Below are 12,348 nucleotides of genomic sequence, written 5' to 3'. Positions count from 1 at the left end.
ACTTCATTATATTGTCAGAAATAAAAGCAATGCTATTTATGACATATTGTGGGAGAAATAGTATTGGTTGGATACAGGGACAACCATGATGGATTGGGCTACTAAGGAAAGAATGTGCCAGTGCAAAATGAAACATTAAAAGAGCTGTACTGAGATCTGATGGATCTTTAGTTTAGCATTATAGGGCATGGCAAAGACTCAAATGCATTACAGCTTCACTGTTTTCCTCCATTGCATGTCTTAAATTATCATGGAGCAATAAAATGTATGTATCTTAATGGCTAATGGGAAAACCCTTCATTAGCCTCAACATGGTGCATACTCTTCACTCCCACCCTATTTATTGGTCAGAGAAGTGGGGGATGGAAGTATTTCTTGTGCCTTCCAGCAAGTACAATAGGTGAAAATGTGCTTCTAAAGTTGTAGTCACTGCTTCAAGAAATTCTTGCATATTCGAGCAATGTGGTCTAGTGGAAGGTGTCCCTGCCCAAGGCAGGGGGATTGGAACTAGATGATCTTTGAGGTCCCTTCCAACCCAAACCGTTCTATGATTCTATAAATTCTTTCCAAATGGGGTAGAAAATTTACAGCTAGACTGGGACTTGTTTAAGCAAAGCCTCTAATATCACTTTAGACGGCCTAAGTAATTCTATGGGGATTACAGTTGCCACTTCAGAAAGGACTCAGACTCCTTCATATCCTGTAGCTTTCCTACCAGCCCGATCCACATGTCTTAAGGACCTGAAGATTTCTAAATTGCCCCGGCCATCTGTTTGGGGGCAGTTAAACCATACCTCCGATGTTTACACACTGAGACAAGGTGGGTACTAAGGATTTAGTTTGCTGATTACACCAAGCTGTGTGATTCTGTTGGTACGCTGGAGGGAAGGGATGCCATCCAGAGGGACCTTGACACACTTGTGAGGTGGGCTGATGCCAGCCTCATGAAGTTCAACCAAGACAAATGCAAGGTCCTACAGCTGGGTCAGAGCAATCCCAGGCACAGCTACAGGTTGGGCAGAGAAGAGATTCAGAGCGGCCCTGCAAAGAAGGACTTGGGGGTGCTGGTCGATGAGAAAACGAACATGAGCTGGCTTCAGTGTGCGCTCACAGCCCAGAAAGCCAACCGTATCCTGGCCTGCATCAAAAGGAGTGTGACCAGCAGGTTGAAGGAGGTGATCCTGCCCCTCTACTCTGCTCTTGTGAGACCTCACCTGGAGTATTGTGTGCAGTTCTGGTGTCCTCAACATAAAAAGGACATGGAACTGTTGGAACAAGTCCAGAGGAGGGCCACAAGGATGATCAGGGGACTGGAGCACCTCCCGTATGAAGACAGCCTGAGAAAGTTGGGGCTGTTGAGCTGGAGAAGAGAAGGCTGCGTGGAGACCTCATAGCAGCCTTCCAGTACCTGAAGGGGGGCTATAGGGATGCTGGAGAGGGACTCTTCATTAGGGACTGTAGTGACAGGACAAGGGGTAATGGGTTAAAACTTAAACAGGGGAAGTTTAGATTGGATATAAGGAGGAAATTCTTTCCTGTGAGGGTGGTGAGACACTGGAATGGGTTGCCCAGGGCAGTTGTGAGTGCTCCACCCCTGGCAGTGTTCAGGCTGGACGAAGCCTTGGGTGAGATGGTTTAGTGTGAGGTGTACCTGCCCATGGCAGGGGGTTGGAACTTGATGATCTTAAGGTCCTTTCCAACCCTAACTATTCTGTGCTTCTATGATGCATACTGCTTTCCAGGAGAGGGCAGTCCATTCCCAGGATCAGTTGGCTCCCATCACATTCTTCAACTAAAAAGTGTTAACTAGAAACTGACAAAGTTTCTTTGGCAAGGCATAACCAAGATCCCATATTAGACAAAACTCTCCTGGACAAGATCACCTGAAGGTTCTTCACTGTCTCCCTGAAGAATTAAAAATATGAATATGCTAGTGATAGTACATCAGCAGTCAGTATTGTGCAAAAAGAAGGCACAGAGGTGGAGTGAATATATCACCACAGCTGTAAAAGGACAAATAAATAGCATAACCTGAACTTTGGCTAGGGAAGATTTCTCCCTATTACACAGTTATTGTAAATCTTTATGCTATAAAGCCATAAAAGTTCTGGAGACAGCCAGGAACTAAGACTGGGCTTTTATTTCATGTAATTTCATTCTTGAATTCATTTCATTTCATTACTTTTCATACTTTTATTTCATATTTTTATAGAACAATGTGAGAAGTTATTTCTGCAAACAGCGTGTAATGAGTCAGACTGTTTTTCTTCACTTAGAATTCCTGTCCTCCCTCTACCCTTCTCTGCCAGATATGTGATTCATCCAAAAGAGCTTTGAACTCTGCTCTGAAGTAAAAAGCAGGGTAGCCACATCAACAGGATACAGCAGCTGAAGTAATTAGCTTTAACAGCATCTGGCACAGACACTCCCGAGCTTGTCTGAGATAGTATGTTAATATATTATATTTCATGGTTACTGAAACCCACAAAAGATACTGGTTTCTCCCCTGCCATGGTGCAGCAGCACTAGTGTGGTGCTCAACAGGAGTCAGTGAGCCCTCTGCAGCAGCTCAGGTTATCAGCTGACATGAGTTTACCTGCAGCTATTGTTGCACTGCGTTGTAATCTGCACTGCAGGAGATCAGTGTAACAAACTCAAAGAAGGAGAAGGTGATTTCTTTAACAGGGGAGTTGATATTACCTATTCAAACTCATTCACTCGTAAACTTTATTTGCTCACACTCCTACACCCACATGCCCTCAAGCACATCTTGGCACTATGTCTCTACGTATCCAATTGGTCTACCCAGGATCACAAGGGATGCTGGCTCCTGAGTTCTCATCATGTCTCTGGGATTACTTTTTATTAGCAATGGCTAATTAGTCTTTGGACAGATCTTTTACATCATTTAGGAGTCAAGAACTGTAATGAGGTGGTCTTTTCCTACAGTGTGCATTCCTGATTGGTTAATAGAAAAAATAATGGCATAATGTGGTGTGCAGTCATGTAGTTCAAGTGCTAGAAAAGGAAGGACCAGTCACAGTCTGCACCTTTCAGCTGTTTTAGATGGAGTGTAGAGCATACAGCAGCTCACTAACAAACTAAAATCTGAACTAAAAATACCAACAAAGAACTTTTATTTACTTAGTGAATCAAGGAGAAACTTGAAGTACGTTTATAAACAATAATACAGGCGATCAGTGAATATATTGACAGGACCAAAGAACTAGAAAAATAAACTCTTAGGAGCAATATACTTTCTACAGGTTTGCGATACAGATAGAAAAAGGTAAGCTTACTCAGTACGTTAGGATGAAGAACTTCATACTACAGAGTTGAAGGTCAGAGGCATTCATTGCAAGGGAAGTGTACTGGCTGTTTATATTAGGAAGGTGTTACTAGATTACAAATATGTATGAAACTTGGAATTTGATCTCAGTTCACTATATTAGCTGGACCTAGGTCTTTTCTGTATTATTTTTAGTGCATTTGCCATCTCACCATCTACCCATAATGCAGCCAAATCCACTTTCTACAAGTTCCTTCAGAATCTGAGACAAGTTCTAAAGACAAGTGCATTTTCTAGGCAGGAGGATGCATCCTCCAAAGGGCAGCAGTGACCATAGAACAGTGTGTGTTCCGTCTTACTTTACAGTAGTTGAATACGTCTAGGTGGACGACCATAAATATTTATAGCACATAAATACATGTGCATAACGAAGACTAAGTTTGGGAACTTTTTTCTATTGCAGTACTTGAAGTGAATGTTTTGTTAGCTATGTTGTTCTTTGTCAGAGAATTTTACCTTTCTCCTCCCCTTCCCCTTCATTGAGTTTTGCTCCTGTGAACTTGAGGAAGGGCAAGGGGTTTTGTTTGTCTATGCCTTCTGGCATCTCCCTTGCCCTCGTGCACTCCCTAATCCTAAATCATCTGCCACTCTTGCCAGACCTTTAGTGTGACCTGCCATGCTGCCAGGATCATGCTTTCTGAGTCAGAAGTACACAGAAAAGACTGTCTTCATCTCAACAACTATATCTACAACCCATCTCGGAGGGTGATCTGTGTCCATGTCCCAAACTGGATGTACTACTAGAAATCTTCAGATTCTTGAGACATGTGGATGGGGCTGGTAGAAAATACAAGCAGCCTTTTCCTTGTCATCCACTCATCCCAGTGCTGGAATGTTCTTGCAGTGATCCTTGCCTTCCAGCCCATCTGGTGATGACTTCAAATATCAGCATGTTTTGTCTGTTGAAGATGGGACAAAGACTACATCTATACTAGTAAACTAAACATGGCCAGGGTCTGTACTTGCACACTAATCCATGATTGTGCAAGCTGTTCAATTGTTAGCACAAACCCCAGTGTAACTCTGACCAATGCTGGCTATTGAGGTCTCCCACAGTGTGAAGACATAGTCTGGGGACTGACAGAGTCTTGGGACTTTGCCACCAGGCAGCGTAACTGTCCATTTTGTTCTTGATAAAACCTAGCAAATGTTTGTAGAGATTTAACTGGAGGCTGTACAAATGTTCTGACTGGCTGAGTAATGCCTGAATGATGCAGTATTCATCTTTACTGACATTCATTAGAACATATATGCAACTGCAGAAAATACTGGGTTGTTTTTCACTCTCATTGGAACTGAACCATGTCTTTCCTAAGGAGGAGCTTACCATAAAATTAAAAAGATTTTATTTTTCCTTATCAGAAACTGAGAAAACAACAAGTGAGTCTTCTACAATTTTTGGGTCCAAGGAGCCATGAACACATATGCATGTGAATTTAAGTAGGGGTTCCTACCTAGCTATTGAACTACTTCCCCACGTAAGTGTTTGCACAATGAAAGCTGAATAGGACAGTGAAAGGAACTGTCTTCCTCTCCCCAAGCATTTTAAAGAGCTCAATTAATTTCTTCATCTTAAATCAGAACAGTGACAAAGTCTCCAACAGTTCTACAAACAGAAACCTTTCACACACAACAGAAAAGTGTGATTTGGGATGGAACAGAAAATAAGAGATTGAGCTGTTAGCAGGTTTGAACAAAGATTTATGTGGGAAAAAGTAATGATACACTGGAAGGATTTTGGGAAAAATGACAGATGAGAAAGCTGTTGAAGACAGGAATCAGTTAATTATATTAGTCTTGTTGTTTCCATTCCAGCTTACAACTAAGGGCAGGCTTGCTAACCATTGTGATTGCTTTGCCATATGAAATACTGTCCTGGCTACTGATAAATGTTAAGCTGCTCTGTTCTTCCATCTATTGCTCCCTAAAGCACTTTAAAGGCTATTGCAGCTCTGTCAAATATTTATAAAGAAACAGTTTTGGAAAGCAGACAGCTATTCTGCCATATGTCTGAATGGCTGTTCTTCAGTATGCTCTTGAAGAGTAATGACAACTCTTCAATTTTTTTAGGACAATTTAAAAGGACTCTCTTCATTTACATTTAGTCCACAATTTGAGTATAATAAGAACATGACTAAAGGTTAATTTTTAATGTTTGAACACCTGATTTTTTATCAAGGACATTCCCTTCTACTTTAAAGTGCTGTAAGGCAACTGTGTGGAAAGTGAAGGCAACTGGCTAACATAATGCAAAAAATACAAAACAAACATACATATTTGGGAAATCCCTTGCTGTTCTGTTGTGATGATGTGGCATCATCAGGCTTCACGCTTGGCATTTCTTTCCTCTTACAGTAAAAGAAACTGTTCTATTGTAATACAAGCCTGTCTCTCCTGATAATACTCCTCTGGTCTGGAAGAATACATTGATATATACTATCTGTAATGAACAGCAGAAATCAATACCTTAATTTCATGTGTATAAATTTTAATAATAACACCCCAAAACCTTCAGGAAAGTGAGTTAGAAAAATCAGACAGATTGGTAAGCAGTCACAGGAATGTTTGGGAATAAAGACCAGAAGGCATTTGTAAGGGTGTCTGGAACAATTTCGTGCAACAGATGGTACTTGGTAGGAGCACTTGCATTTCAATTTCACTTCTGCACACCGCATTTGTTTGTATTAGGGAAGCAAAAACTTCACATAAAGCACTAACATTTGTTCAAATGTAATTTTGCATTACCTATATTTAGGAGATTAATGTTCAGGATTTAAAAAATTGATTGCTATCCTTCTATTTTTTTTTCCTTTCATCCTCATTTTCACCTTCCACCCACCCTGTCAATGCGTCCAAAAGGAGATGTGGTGCCAGTATTTTGATTATATCTTTAGTTGTGTTCACTTCTGGTATGTTCTTATATTTACTTACATTTAAAAAGAAACCTAGAACTCTCTAACGTAAAACTATCAGCATCAGTTCCCCTGTTACCAAGAGGCCCTACTTTCTATCCATGGCTGAGGTAGCTTTGCAGCATGCACACAAGATCAATAAACACTCAATGATACTGAGCACAGTTTTAGGAGAGATTTTTACAACATAAATGACCACCTTCCATTGTATTTTGTGTTTCTGTAGCATAGATGTATTTCACACATCCCCCCCATCTTCCCAGGGGTTTTTGATGCTGTCTCTGGACACTGAGGAATGCCATAATACTGCCATCACGTTATGTTGGTGGTAGCATAGCACCAGGACCTCTTCTTACCATCTGGGTTCCTATAATGATTTATATCTACACTCCCAAAGTAGACACATAGAGTGGAAAAAACAGCATTCTAGAAATCTGAAACCAGCTGTTGTATGAAGGTATAAAATATTTTCCTGACCTGTTTAATATTAGTCTTATTTACTGGGTAGTCATCATTACAGGTAAAACATCATCCCATGTTGCTGTTCATTCACAACAGAGATACATTATTTCAATAAACTACTGGTTTGGAAGTGATCAACAAACCCTGTAACAAACAGGGTCTTTTGCTGGCCTTTATATGATTAGTTTTTCATGTTTCAAGTTGTCTTCTTTGCACTTGCAGTTAAACATGCCTACTCTATGATATATATACTGGCAGCTGACCACTGATACTGGCTCCTATTCAATATGCTGACCAGTCTCAGGTGGCTTTTGCACTGGACCAGTTATGGGGAGACATACTCTGACTATTGTGGGGAGGATTTTGCCCTGATAATACATTTTCAAACATAATTGGACTTCTGAAGGGTGTTCTGCGCTTCCTTTTAACAGCAATCAGGCAGAAATATGACCAAGATGAACATGATCCCACACCACCAGGCTCAAGAGCATAGCCTTGATAGATTGAATGAGCAGCAGTACTAGAGAGGAAAATGTGAAAAGTTAGCTGGAAGAGCAAAGTTGGAGAGAGCAGGAAAAAATGAGGGTAAGAGGCAAGAATAAGGCACGAGTAGGAGCACAGCAGGGTAGAGTGAAGTAGAGGAACCCAGCCCTAAGGAGAAGCCAAACCGAAGTCCATTCTAAGCACAGTAACTGGACTTTATCAAACTACACTTTAGTGGCTGGGTTATGCTACAAGTCCAAAAGAACAAATGCAGCTTTATCGATAAATATGCTCTAAATTCACATGTAAAGCAAATCACTGATTCAAAATGAAACAAACACAGAATATGAATATTCTCTCCTACTTAGATATCTCACAAAACAAACTAAATATCAAGATAGAGAACATAGTGGGGAGAAATGAAGGAAGAAACATACATATTCTGGCCTTTACACTCTGGGATGCCACAGTAATCTAATCTGGTAGCAGGATTGGTTGTGAAACACCATAGCCTATTTCCATTTCCATCAGGATGGCTGCAGTGGTTTTCTTCAACTCCACATGAGTGAAAATTTCATGAGTGATGCACTAATAGAAAGAAAAATACCATTACAGATTAAGTTATTAGTTATTTTCTTTTTTCCATATGTTTGTGGCTCAGTTCATGCAACCTGAAAACCAAGAAAACGGATACACCTCTTGTGGATCTGTGTCTCTGCCTGGGCATTTTTCCATAAGATAAGCTGTCATAAAAAGCCTCTCTATCGCCACTGGAATGCCCCAAAGAACCAGCAGCCTCATGTCCACAGTTCACAGGAAATTCAACAGTCTTAAAGGGCAACAGTACTCCTCTGTATTTTCATGCAGCTGATCTATTTGACTTTTATTGCCATATCGATTGTTTCTAACCTACAAGGTTCAAATGCAGAACTATGACTTTTTTTTTTTTGGAAGATACAGAGAGAGGACATTGATTAAACAAGACTGGGTTTCCAGTAACATGATCATCAGACCTGTGTGAATCAACCTGAAGAGCAGATATACTTTCCTGCATGCTTCTCATATAGCAACAATAACATATTAGCAGTGAAAAAGCTCATCAGAATAATGATACTATTTCAGTTTAATTTTTCATGCATTACTTTCTACCTAAACAACAAAATCCTTGCCCCATTTAAGAATGAAATTTTCGTTGTGCTATTTTTTTCAAGTGAGTGTTTTGATTGAACAAGGACCACAAAAATTAGAAGCATATGATACCATTTTAATCAAAATGGGACAAATTACATGGTGTCTTAAAAGATATCTGTCTTGCTTATTTTTGTAGTAAGAGATAAAAGTCAGAGTGAGAGATATGTTGAGGAAACCACTATAAATTAACCTCAGCAATAAGTAAATGTCTTTGATAATCTATAGTATAAAATTGATTAAATCACTCTATTAATAGATAGTTTAGAAATGATCATTCATAATATTTAGACAAATATGAGAAGAACAAACTTTGGTGTGTGGTGTGTGCTACCCACCCACCTCTGGCATCACACCCCATTCTGAGTTCTGTCTTTTATTCCTCTGTAATCCTCCTCCTTTCTTTTCTTGCATTCTAGAAGATAAACTGAAACAAAATACATCGCTGATGAATCAGTGTCACTTTACGTGTGTCTTACCTGACATTCTGCACTTCCGTTATAACATATTTAATGAATTTCAAGCCTCAAACATGCACAAACATGCATGTTATTCCACTATCATCAATAAAAGAAAATTAGAGATATTAACAGTTAATAACTTATTAACTTATACATGGAAACTCATTAAAGGTGTCCTGTTATCAACAGGAAGACCCTAAGAGGGGACAGAATATGAAGAGCAATTCAAACTCATCTCCTGCTAGTGTTTCTGACAGAGTGTGACTATCTCCAGCTTCCCATGGAGCATTTGTGCTAAAATGTGGTTTCTTTCATGTGTATTAATGGTGTCAAACAATAAAGCTCATTCTTCTGGAAGTGGTACAGGGTAGTGTTGCTGGAATAGGTAGTGAGAAACACATGAGAAGGCAGGAAAAGATCTTCAGCACTACAGAGTACTGCTTCCTAAGACAAATAGTAGCTTAGTGGATGGCAGAAGGGTTTACCAGTCAATGCCCTGAGACTTTGCACTATCCCATTTTAGATGTCACTTGTATTTTTCTAGCATGTTAGCTCCTTACCTTGTAAATGCCTTCTTCACACAGGTGATATGATGATAACTATATGTAGTTATGAACTAATCAAATATAAGCAATATGCGCTGCCATGGTTTGAAACCCATTCTATTATAAGCACAGGAATAGCACAGGAGAATTGGTCAGGACAGCCATAAAAATAAACTCATGTATTTGCTTTGCAGACACCTCTAAGAAATGAACTTGGAGTAATCAAAAATATTTAAGAGACACAAAACCACATTTCCTGGAAGTAATAAGGATGATCAGGTAAAATAACTCTTCCTTAGCAAGCCAATCTGCACACAGCACATTCTTGCTGTATTTTATCATTTTTCTAAATACTTTTTGTATGGTATTTCTGAATAACTACGTAATTGTACAAAATGTATTGACATACCTGTTACTGTATCTTAAAAATGCAGCTACAACAATGAAATAACTTGATCTAATTTTTAAATGAAAAAACACTAACATTTTTTGATGTTACATGAAAGCTGATTGTGTGCTGTGTTCACTGAATTGTTTACCCCAAATGCCCAAAGCATTTACAGATAGCTAAAAATAACACAGATTTTTTTAGATGCTTACCGTATTGCTTAGCACTTTGTAAATTCACTTTTATTCCCCTGAAAAACAAATTCTGCAGCATCTAAGCAACTGAAAATTACATTTTAATCTGCTGAAAGCCTGTTTTGCTCCTATTTTTATATGCAATAAGAGGGTCTCATAATAGAAAAGTGTTAATGTTCTGTGTCTTTTCTTACGCTGCTTTTTAAAAGTTTGGATTTCATAAAAGGAGCATTAAAATTAGGATTGCTAAATTGTGAAATATTTCATCATAACAGAAGCAATAATCAGATACACGACCAGATCTACCTTTCAATGGAGTTTAGTACGTTCAAGGTCTTTTTTCAGTCTTTTCAAAGTCTAATTCTAATAACATCAGAAAGACTGAAAATATTTGGTTTTAACTCTACTAATCCAAATATATGGCAAAGAAATCTTACTGGAGCATAGAAATGCAAGAAAAAAACCATCTTTGCTAACCCCTATTTTGGCCCAGCCAGGTGGAACTGGAATCTCTGTGTTTAAGTGCATAAAGATTCATTGATTCCCACTGGAGTTACACATCAGCAAACAAACGTGGTAAATGAAGTTAATAATTTCCTCAGTTGCAATCTCCATTTTTTAAACTTCAAACATGACCTAGAACACAAGATGTTACAAAATAATATATAAATGTTTGTACTGGGTGCTGGGAAAGTTGAAGGTGCTCTCATCTTACTGAACATGCTGTTATTCTGAACTTGTTATGCCTCGTTGTTTTTTTAACTAAAGATATAGATAATACTTCTGAAAACCATGGACAATGTCCCTGAACAGAATCCTGGACTCTGTATGTTCAACTCTAATTTTCTGTGCTATGAAAGTGTTACCTAAAAGATAAGGAATATGGAACCCAAAAGAACCTTCAGCCTAGTTCCCTGCAATTGGAGAGTTGTACCATGCCATCACACATTAAAAAATTACCAAAGTCCACTGTATAGTTTTGTATGTTGGAAGCTTATCTCCTCCATATTGCTCCAATGAGGAAGACTGTTCTTAATGCTTACAGCTCTGTTGAAAACATGAAAGCAAGGACTGATGCAAATTGGGAAGGAGTTGGATGAACTATCATTTACAAGACTGCAAAATTTCACAGTTTAAAGTGAATTCTCTCTAACTTAAATTTCTATAACAGGATCTCCTAACAGAAGTTTGTTTGCACTGAAAACTATCTGAAAGCACCTGGCAAAGCTTAGATCTGCACAGTATCCCTAGAGGCAGGCTCTGCCTGGAGTCCCAGTGGCTTATTAAAGCTGATTCTCACTTGTGGAAGTTCCTAGCTTCACAGACAGAGAAGAGATGCTTTAGTCTAGGGAGGTGGGTGGGTGCCACCTGAAAGCCAGGCTCATCGCAGACAGGGAAAAACATCTGAGCAGAGGGAGAAAAAGCAGCACACAAGGTTCAGTTGTCCTTTGGATTGACAATGTATAGTTGTTATGCAACTGCAGTTTTCAAGAAACGAGGACTGAAAACACTGCAAAACACACAACAGTCCTGGTATTTGACCGCAGAGGTCAAATTTCTTTACCAGCGTGACTCTCTAGCACTTAGAGTCTGCATGGCTCAGCTGTAGGATGGAATAGTTAACACTGACCCAAAGGTTGACTGTGTTCAGGTACACTTGAGGACAGGAGTAGCATTCCACACAGTTTTGACAAACTGGAGAAGCAGTCAGGAAAAAAGGTCAGTGCAAGACCTTAACTTTATCCAGACAAAATAGTTATACAGAATGGAGTGGATAACAGCTGGATGTGTGGCAAGCCTGCGAAAAAGAGCCTGAGCATTCCAGTTGGTCATGAGCTGAAGAAGGCTTAGTACCAAAATCATCTAATTTTGTCACAGCATTTCCAAAGACCGTTTGTGAGAGGTGGTCCTAATTGACCACTAAGAATGGTCACTTAGCTAGAAATTTTGTTTGTGAAGAAAGCCTGCAAGACACAGGTTTCTTGTCATCAAGAGAAAACTTCCATTTCTGTGGTAGTGGGAAAGCAGACACAATAGAAATCTTCAGATTTGCAAGATGCTCTGGACTCATCTGGGGAATATACAGGAAAACCTTTTGGTGTACTGCTCCTACTTAGAAAAGAAATGCAGAATGGAATTCAACTTACCTAACTAAAGATAAAGTTAAAATATTAGGAAAACACTGATTTCTAATTAGTCTGTGACTAATTAGTCACCCTTCAGATCCCCTTTCCAATCAGTTGAGGGATAGACGTTTGGAAACAGTTTGTCTGACTAAACATACATGTCTACTTTGGGATGGGCCACATACTGGGAATTCTCATTTTTCTCATTGACTACAAAAGCAATTCATTGTGATGAACTTG

Source organism: Lathamus discolor, chromosome 5 (assembly GCF_037157495.1).
Source record: "Lathamus discolor isolate bLatDis1 chromosome 5, bLatDis1.hap1, whole genome shotgun sequence".
NCBI lineage: Eukaryota > Metazoa > Chordata > Aves > Psittaciformes > Psittacidae > Lathamus > Lathamus discolor.
The sequence above is the reverse complement of the archived record's forward strand: the minus strand, read 5'-3'. Positions refer to the sequence as shown.